Source organism: Atta colombica, unplaced genomic scaffold (assembly GCF_001594045.1).
Source record: "Atta colombica isolate Treedump-2 unplaced genomic scaffold, Acol1.0 scaffold9, whole genome shotgun sequence".
Classification (NCBI taxonomy): domain Eukaryota; kingdom Metazoa; phylum Arthropoda; class Insecta; order Hymenoptera; family Formicidae; genus Atta; species Atta colombica.
The window spans coordinates 3,827,494-3,837,398 of record NW_017259583.1 but is presented as its reverse complement, the minus strand read 5'-3'; positions in this window follow the sequence as shown (position 1 = coordinate 3,837,398).

Below are 9,905 nucleotides of genomic sequence, written 5' to 3'. Positions count from 1 at the left end.
TTATTGACCCGATAAGAAGATCGAGAACCATCGAAGTTTTCGAGTGGGTGAGAGGGATTGCGAATAGCAAAATTTAACGCCTCCTGTTGACGATTCGAGTCGTTTTCATTTAACCAGCTGGTACGAGAACTTCTTGGAGTCAGTTTACCGACCACGGAGAAAGTCGAAGTCGGTGAGGTTTTATCGACGAGAGCGGATCGATTTTTGATACCAGAGCTGATTGCGGTTTGGCGCAGATACATCTGACCGCGTTCAGGAAAATAATTGGACACATTTGATGACAGCACAGATTGGCCGATGAATGTCTCTGATTGATCCAAACGACAGGAGATGCCAAGGTCAAAGCTTGTACAGCTCAGACCCAATGTCCGAGCTTTCCCGATAATCTGACTATATTGATATCGAAGTGGACCCAATTCATGATCTATTTTCAGTAACGTCTCTACATCTGTGGTTACTCGATGATGTCTCTTTGATTTGCCAGAATCATATGGTAAAGCAAGAGGGTCGGAAAAATTCGGTGGAAAGTAGACCGACTTGATGGAAGAATATGGATTCCTAGCGATGTCAACGAGGTTGTCGTTTGTCACATTGGCAGCACCCTCGTCATTGACGAATGTCGAAATTACGTCTTGTTGTGGATCCCAATTCATTGCGCGACGGTTATTTTTCGTTTCGTGAAGTTTCACTTCCGTTATGAGCTCTTCTGACCTCCCATCATTAATCATCGTCGTATCCTACACAAAAAATGAAGTATCGTGATCGTGGAAAAAATGATCAATTTATCCCTTTCTTCTACAACCTTTTATATTTTATTTATCTTAATAAAGTTATTACGTAATTCGTAAAATATTTCCAAAAAACAAAAAGAAAAATTATACAAATAGTTAAATAAATCTTCATGTGACTTTTCATAATTTTCCATTGTAAACAAATTTCATTGTAAAGAAGCTTTAGTTGTACACAAAAAATGATTTGATATCCAAAGTATCCAAAAATTTAGATATAAATCCAAAAATAATTTTGTCGAGTTATCAAAATAATTATGTAAGAATCCTAAGCACAATACTGCAAAAGGCAGTATTTTGACTAGCAATCAATTTGAACATCCTACATAATTATTTTGAGGATTCAAAAAATTATTTTCAGATCTGTATTTAGTTAAATTTTTAGATACTTGAGCAAAATCATTCTTTCTGTGTATTTAAATCATTGACAGTAAACATCCATAAACGTACGCAAAATATCGGCAATTTCGTCCTCGACATAAGTCGTTTCGTCTCGTATCGTCGATCACGAAAATTGGTCGTCGCGCCAGTCATTAACGAGGCCGTCGAAGGATAAGAAGAGATAAGCGGCGCCATCCTCTTGATAATCATAGACATTTTCTTTTTACGCGCGGATGACGATGCGGACGTCATCGCGACATCAGTAGCTGTAAAATCTGTGGAAACGCTACTCGAAATTTCGCTCTTCATGATTGGCAGGGATTTCGACTGTGCCAAATTCTCAGACATCAAAATAAGATTATCACGAACGTACGTGGTTTTTTGGGTTAACCTGTTCTCCGTAAATTTATGCAGGGGATCGGAAATAACTTCTCTCTTTATCGCAGATAAGTTTCCATCAAGTGCGGAACGTTTGCTTAAGGAAGTGCTTTTCTCCTTGAGGTAAATGCAAAGCGATTCTTTTGCTTGTGCTCCGTGAATTTGGTTGCCGCTGCGTTTTGAAAGAACTCTGCCTTCGCTAGACGTTTCATAATCTTCCTCTATATAAAACGGGATAATTTAAACGCCACAAAATTATTATGAATATTGTTTTAAAGATGCTTAAATTTCAAATATATCAATTGAAAATACTTATGAAACACACGTTATGAAACGTTACATTATAAAATAAATTTTGAAAAAGAAGATATCTATAATAATTTTATAAAAATACATTTCATGAAAACTTTATAGAAAATGTAATAAGGAATATTAAAATAATAAAATAGTAGGATGTAATAAAATACAGTAAAAATAAAATAGACTTGTTTCATCTTTCTAATTTTAATCAGAATTCAATAGAATAGTGTTACATCATGTTTTTAAGAACTTGAGCTAATTAATCTAATCCTAATTTTCTAAATTTTTTAATATTAACTTCAAGTAAAAAAAGTATTAAAGATAGAACATTTGCGTTGCGTTAATTATTTAGTTTTAAAGTTATATTAGTATATGAATTTCAGATATAATTCTAATAGTTCTAAGATTAATAGCTCTTCCAAACCAACCGTCCGTATCGGATGCGCAAGTGGTTATGAAACTTGACACTGGTGGGACCGATCTTTCCGGTTCGTCCAGCTCGTCTCGTATCGTGTTGATGGGAAAGGGTGATACGAACGGGACGGCGGAGACTTCAGCATGTCCCTGGCAATCTATGCAACTGGCCTTCGTGTCGCGTGACATTGTCATAACAGAAGGTTAGCTACAAGCCGTCTTGCATTCTCGGTGGACTTCGCCGTTTCGCGAACGTGCGATGGTGCAATCGTCACTAACAGATAACGCGATGATACGATGCACTTCGGTGTTCACGCGGTGCGTATAATTTCGCGAAACTGGAAGAGACGTGTCGGCCGAAGTTGCCGAAAGAAGTTGAACGAACAGACATTAGCCCGTGACAAGCGAGATGACATCGGTTACGATTGCCAAAATGCGAAATGACATTTAATATCTTGACATACATGAGAAATTCTATTTCTATATATTTTAAATATATTTTTATAAAATTTTCGTGCAACATCGACATAGTATATATATTTGTCGTTTGCATACATTTGCATTCATTTACGATTTCGATCTCGCGCTTGAATACAATTGCGATATATTCTTCATTTTCGTTAGTTCTATATTTTGCGATTTTACATCGTGAATATAGAGATAACTTTTATTACATCGGAAAATGCAGACGCACCTCCATTGTACTACTTTTTTTGCAAAAATAGCGAGTGTCGGTTTTAGTACATATATTGAGAACTGTCGCCTGTATATATCTATGACAATAAACCTAGTGGATTTCAAATGGGAGGCTCTTTTTTTGTAACCTAGGCTAACCCGTTGCAACCCAGTGCGATCAATAGTTTCTGAATTGTCAAAAGTAACGAGATCAAACTGCAACGGTACAAAGCCGCGAGCGTTGCACTCAATATCGCGATTATATGTAACAAAATAAAGTAGATATTCTGGTGATGGAGTTAAAAAATAGTTACACTAAATTCGCAATCGAAATAGAAAACATATACTTTCGGATATAATAAAAATAAATATCATTTTGCAAATTGAAAATGACCGTGCAAGAACATTTACCTCTTCATCATAAAATAAAATATTATTTATACTCTAAGTACAATATATATTACAAAATACTCATACAAAAATATTTAAGATTTACTAAAAGTCAATGTATTCTAAATATAATTTATATACGTGTTATATATTTAAATTAAGCAAACTGAATTTACGAAAGAAGCAATTAAAACATACTAAATAACTTTATTATCAAGAGAAATTCAACTGTAAAACTGATAAATTTTTACCATTGGTAATATAAGTTACGTATGATGTAAGGAAAAAAAAGAGAAAGAGAGAGAATATAATCAGCGAAGGAAAGAGACTTATTATATCCATGGGAAACTCAATATGTAAGATAAAGGGAGAGAAAATATGTTAAGTAACTCTAGTGAGTAACTCTTATGACCACGAAACATGGGCGAACAAGTTTTGGCTGATATCCCAGTGTATGCCGATACTTGGCGAAAGTATAAGATCATTTCAATAATTTCGCGCCAATTTCGATTGATGTATAATATAAGAACCATTTGTCGTAAAGCAACCTAATTTTCATAAAAGGCACTCATTCTAATCAGTATACATAGTAGAACTGGACACAAACATCAAATTGCGTAACGTATGCTAATTCGAAGCATTTCTAGCCGACTACAATTTGCATAATAATCGAGGGCCATCCGAACAGCGATTCTCGTCGGACCAGAGCTGTTTAAGTAATTAGTAAATAAATTGATCTGCAGATGCTATTATTATATAATTTATACGTTAAACCAGAAATTCTTATAAGACATTTAATTTCGAGTTATGTTCGCGATATTTTTTCCAGCCTCAAGTAGAATATTTTAGGCTTTATTTAAAAACGAGTCCTACTACTCTGCATCTCATAATTTTTATTAGCTCATATCTGCCTCTCTACATTTATGCTATGGCGAATTTAGCGATCCTACACAAGTTACGACATTCTACTAGACTTGTAAATATGCTATTTCTTGTTGATGATAATGATGCGGATTCACGTATCGAGTTTCTGAAGTTTCGTCAAATATTTATTGCTAATCGTGGTCGCATTTTCAATGGATATTCATATAAATGAAAAATATTTCGCTCGAAAAATATTTTGCATCACTGTTTGTTCTTACAACTCCGTTTTCTCTCATAATATAGTATACTTGCCATAAGATAGGTTGAAATCAAAGTTCGTAATGTTATGGACTTCAAAATTCAAACAGCTGTAACTTTATTAAAAATAAACAAAATTTAAATTCAAAGAAATTATTTTAAAGCTTTAAAATTTCTTCTTTTGAAAAATGTAAATGTAGATATTTTTATATGCATATATTTTGAATTTCTATGAGTTTAATAATTTTTACATAGAAATTTTTATATAGAAAACTACGAACTTGACCAAATGGGAAATTTTTTTCTCATTTTGTGAGTTTGATAGACACACACATGATATAAAAATAAATGAAATAGCGTTACAAATTTTTGTTCCAATTTAATATTAGTTTTCGGAATGCAGAATATCTTATTTAGCAAAAAAAGCTAACTCGTTTTTTTAAAAGCCGTCTTTGTGAAATATAGGAACGTTTAACTTGTCTCGAGTTTAGATATAATTTACCGTAGCATATATATGGGAATGACATAAGAAAATACTTACAAGCAAAGCTTAAAAGTTATTTTTAAAAATTACGAAAAAAAGATGAAATACTTTTACAAAATTTTATTAGACTACTATAATTTATTTTTACGCTATTTTTAATTGTATCTTTTCGAACTGCGAACTGAGTAATAAAACGAACGACGAATTCATTACATAATTTTTCATGAAGATTAATTTGCATAATTCTCATACCGTGAACTTCGAATGCGATCGTAACAAAAAACACTTATATGCAATTTCGAAATAATTCTTCTCTCAAGAAAGAAACGAACGGTAACAAACCGGCTCAATTGCACGCGTTAGGTAACGTTTACCTTCCATTTTACGTTCTTCTTATTTTTGAATACGAGCAGAACCGAAAACTAGAGTTTACACAATGACACAACAGAATTATCAATCTTTTCTTTGAGAGCATATATATGTATACTTCATGCTTTCTGTTTTTCTCAAGAAAATGTTTATCGATACTCCTTTCTTTGATGGAGAAGTCCTCTTTATCGATTATCACGACAGATTTACAATAATCGCTTGTGATAGCGTGAAATTCGATGCATTTGAGAAAAATAAATTCATATAAAGTTTCATGTCCTTGAATAAATACATATACATTACACCTCATTGTTAGTAATGTTACATTAGAAGCGATAATATCTTTTTTAGTAATAGCTTTTCAAAATAAACTAAAAGAGAGAAAGAAAGAGTGTCAATCATTTATAGATATATAATATATAGTTAAAAAAAGAAAAAGTTATATAACATTAGTATAATACCTAAATAAATATAATATAAAGTTAAAAAATATTAGAGAATTATAAAACTGCAGAAAAATAGATTATAATTCTGATTCATTTTATTTTACGTGCACTATACTGATTTATTATTACTCTGCTATTCGTATTATGTTCAAGGAATTTATCGAAGAATATCGTACCCTCGAGAGTGATCTCGATTGTTCGATTTCATCGATATGTGTTCGATCGAGAATACGATGCAGAATTATGGCTATGGGTCTCCTGCGATATTCAAGAACCACCTACATGTTATGTAATCGATTGATTGCGGATGAAATATTCGTTCCGCGATTCAATGAGGCCGCGTGAATCGAATACTATTGCCCTAGCCAGCACTGTATTCGCGCAATCGTAATGCCGAAACTTGTCCTTTCGTGATTGTTAATCAAAATGGTCAGCAACAATAAATTTTCATATTCATGAGCTTCGACTATTACGTTATGCATTCTATTGTTAATGCATCCACGATTCTGATCGGCCGATGCTAAAAGAATAATTCAATCCCTTTCAACCCTATAACATCAATCGACATTGTGTCTATATATATTTCATGTAGATATGTCAATTCCCAAATAGCACAGTAGCACTTGCAAAGCGCTAAAAAATCATTATGTGCGTTTTTTTAGCGCACTGTTAACGCTTTGTAAGCGCTTTATGCTATTTAGGTTTGTACAAAAAATTAGCAAATAATACATAAATAAATTTCTATTTCATTAAAATCAGATTGAAATATACGAAATGTAAAATATGTAAACATATCTAGCTATTGTAAACGTATGATATAATATAATATCTATTATGTTATTTTAGATATTACTACAAATTATATATTCGATATTTGTATCGAGAATGTTTCAAGCAGGGAAGAGTGGAAGAATTGAGAACATGGGATAAACATGGATAATACTTTGCATTAGAGTAGTGATAACCTCTCATTTCTCGTATTCAGTAATAATTCGATATATGCTTAGTGTCGTATTATAACATGTGATTATAGAACGCACATACACGCTATAAGATAAATATTATTTTCGATGATTTAATGTAGGGGAGAACGGGGTAATTTTGCGAATATCTTAGGGAAAATTTAAGTATAGCCGGCAATTATTTATTAATTATTGTAGAAATTTTATTGACTTTAAACTACAATAATTAACATTTGTATACTACATATTAATATAAACTGTATAAATTATATATATATATATATAAAGATTTTTATTAACTGATATTTGCTACTTTTATTCAACTTTTCCCTTAAATGTTCAATTCTCTCATATTTCTCCATTCAAATAATAAATTTGACGAATGCAAAATACATAAGATCTTATTTTGAAGTATCGATGCTTCAACTGCTATAGGTAATCAATTATCTAAAACGCAAATAAAAAACTAGAAAAACAAATTCGTTAGACTCAGAGTGTGATCCGATATACACTGCCAGTACTGGCAGTACTGAAAAATTATTCTGCTATTACTACGCAGCGCGCTGCGACAGCGTTCCCTCAATGACGTCATAAATGATAGCCATATTGCCACTGCGACTACTGCGGCTTTCGAGGTGAGGCAGTTACAATGCAATATGGCGCCGTTTAAAGAAGCACAACGTGTCGAAATAATCCAGAAAATAAAAAAATATATATATTATATTAACTGCAAAAGATGCACATATATTCATTTTATCGAAAATAACTTTTAAATTCCACATCTAAATATTCATTAACTGATGTGTCCATAGTTTTTAACACGAAGTCAAACTGCTTGAATTGGTAATTCCATAATTAGTTCATCTTCCTTGAAAAACTTATCGCTGTTGTTTCATTCAAAATTTATTGACAATTTAGTAGTTTATTCATATCTATTTACACTACTACAGCCATTCTGGCTGCGGCAATATACTGTTAAGATGTCATGATGATTGCAATAAAAAGGAAACACACTCTCAAATGACAGATCATAAATATAGGTGATTCCAACAATTTCCCATTGACGGTTACATTTGTAATTAATGATGTGCGCACATTTTTATGATTCTTTAATGAATTATATATATCTGAATTATATCTTTATATAAATTACTATCAAAGTAATTTAAATGTATCATAAATGTCATAACTGCAATATTTCTCTTTTTAATTATTTAAAAACGTCGAAATTCAATTACCTACGGCTAATGCATCGAAGTCGTATTGCTCAAAGATGCAGCAGAATTTATATTTAGTAGAAGAAAGAACATTGTTTTCTCTGAAATAAATTACTAAAAATTTTTCGACGAAAAGTACCTCAAGTACCTTGCTTTCGTTCTCCTAGATAACGAGTTTACTTTAAGACACTGAAGCTACCGAGATAAAATAGAGGAGCAATAATCCGCATTAAAGAGCTAAATCGATTGAGCCATCGACAATTGATTGGTGTCAAACTTTGCCAGAATTTCCGTAGGAAATCAGGGGGCGGTTTGAGAGAGAAGGCAGCATAGGAATAGGACGCCCCTTTTATAATCCTGGTATTTTTCCATAATAACACGTTTCCTCTTTCCTTCGTCTCCTAAGCGATTTGCGATTTGCAGCATCCAAAGTAGGCTACGTAGAAATCTGATCGCCGCGCGAAAAGAAGGGAGATTTTATTATATAAAAGTAATCACAATCGTAAAATAATATTTCGTTGCCATTACTCGCGGAATATCCTTATTTCTTTTTCAATACGAAATGAACTTCTCAAAGTAATGACAAATGAGTATTGACGTAGTCTAGTAAAAAAATTAATGAGAAGAATTAATGCACTATTTACATCATATAAATATACGAAAAGAATGGTTTTGCTGAAGTATCTAATTATAGATACAAATTTGAAAATAATTTTATTAAACCATTAAAATAATTATGACTTAAATGTTATTTATAATGTAACAGAAAATTTTAATATTCTAGCAATTAGTTTAGTGTAGTTTATATATATGTATGTCTTATGTAGTTTTATATATATATATATATATATGTATATATATTTTTATGTTATAAACAAAATTATCTTCAGATCTGTATCTAGCTAAATTTTTTAATATTTTAGATCGAATTTTAGAATATTTCTTTCTGTGTAATAATAAAAAAAACATTAAAATAACCTCTTAATATAGCAGACATCATTAACATTAACAGATTATCTATAACCAAGTCAAGAGTGATTTATTATATTCTTTCTATAAATTAAAATAAATTGATTCTAAACCAGTATTTTATTTCGACGCTTTAGACAACCGATCTCTAAGCTGACATTTTCGTTCCATCGTCTACACTCATCGCACAGTTCGTAAAAAAATAACACATCTTCGTCGAGCGATGTCTCGGATATTTAATTACTTCCTTTTACAAAAATTCCACATGCCGGCAAACGATCCGCAAATGCCGAATATTCGTATGTCAGCACGTACAAACGTGGTGAGATGACACTTGATGGTCACGTTATAATACAATTTACATCTGCAGCATACTCGTTGTACAATTTAAATAAAGCGCATCTTCGTGGACATGTCATGAATATAAAGTACTTCTTGAAAATCGGCATTGAAAATCTGCAGACTGCAGAGGAATATGTATTTTCGTTGAGACAATTCTTAAGATGAAAATCTACATGGTTACAAAATTCCGAACTTGTTCCACGACATGTAAATTTATGTCGCACTACGAAACGAAAATGATTTATACCGAATTATAGAATAAGAAAATTTAACGTGAATGACTTTTTTAAAACAGCCAGTTACTTCACAACTATTTTGCCAAAAAGAAACGTTCTCAATCTCTGTCAAGTAAGATATTATAAATTTTTATTCACCAATGCAAAATTGAGACTTATGTCTCAATTGAGACTATAAAAAATAAATCGCAATTAGTATTAATTTCTCATTAAAGGATAACTTATTAATATTTTTCTGTGATATTTTGCAACGTCGCATCTGTCGTGTTGCAATATGATAATAAATGCAGAATATAGCACCAATAAATATTTTAGGAAGACGCCGATAATATTTTCGGTTGCATGCAGGAATCAAATAATTTATATTCCGATTATATTGCGATTCGAATCGCAAGATGTGATCATTATCAAAATAGATAATATCTTAAATTT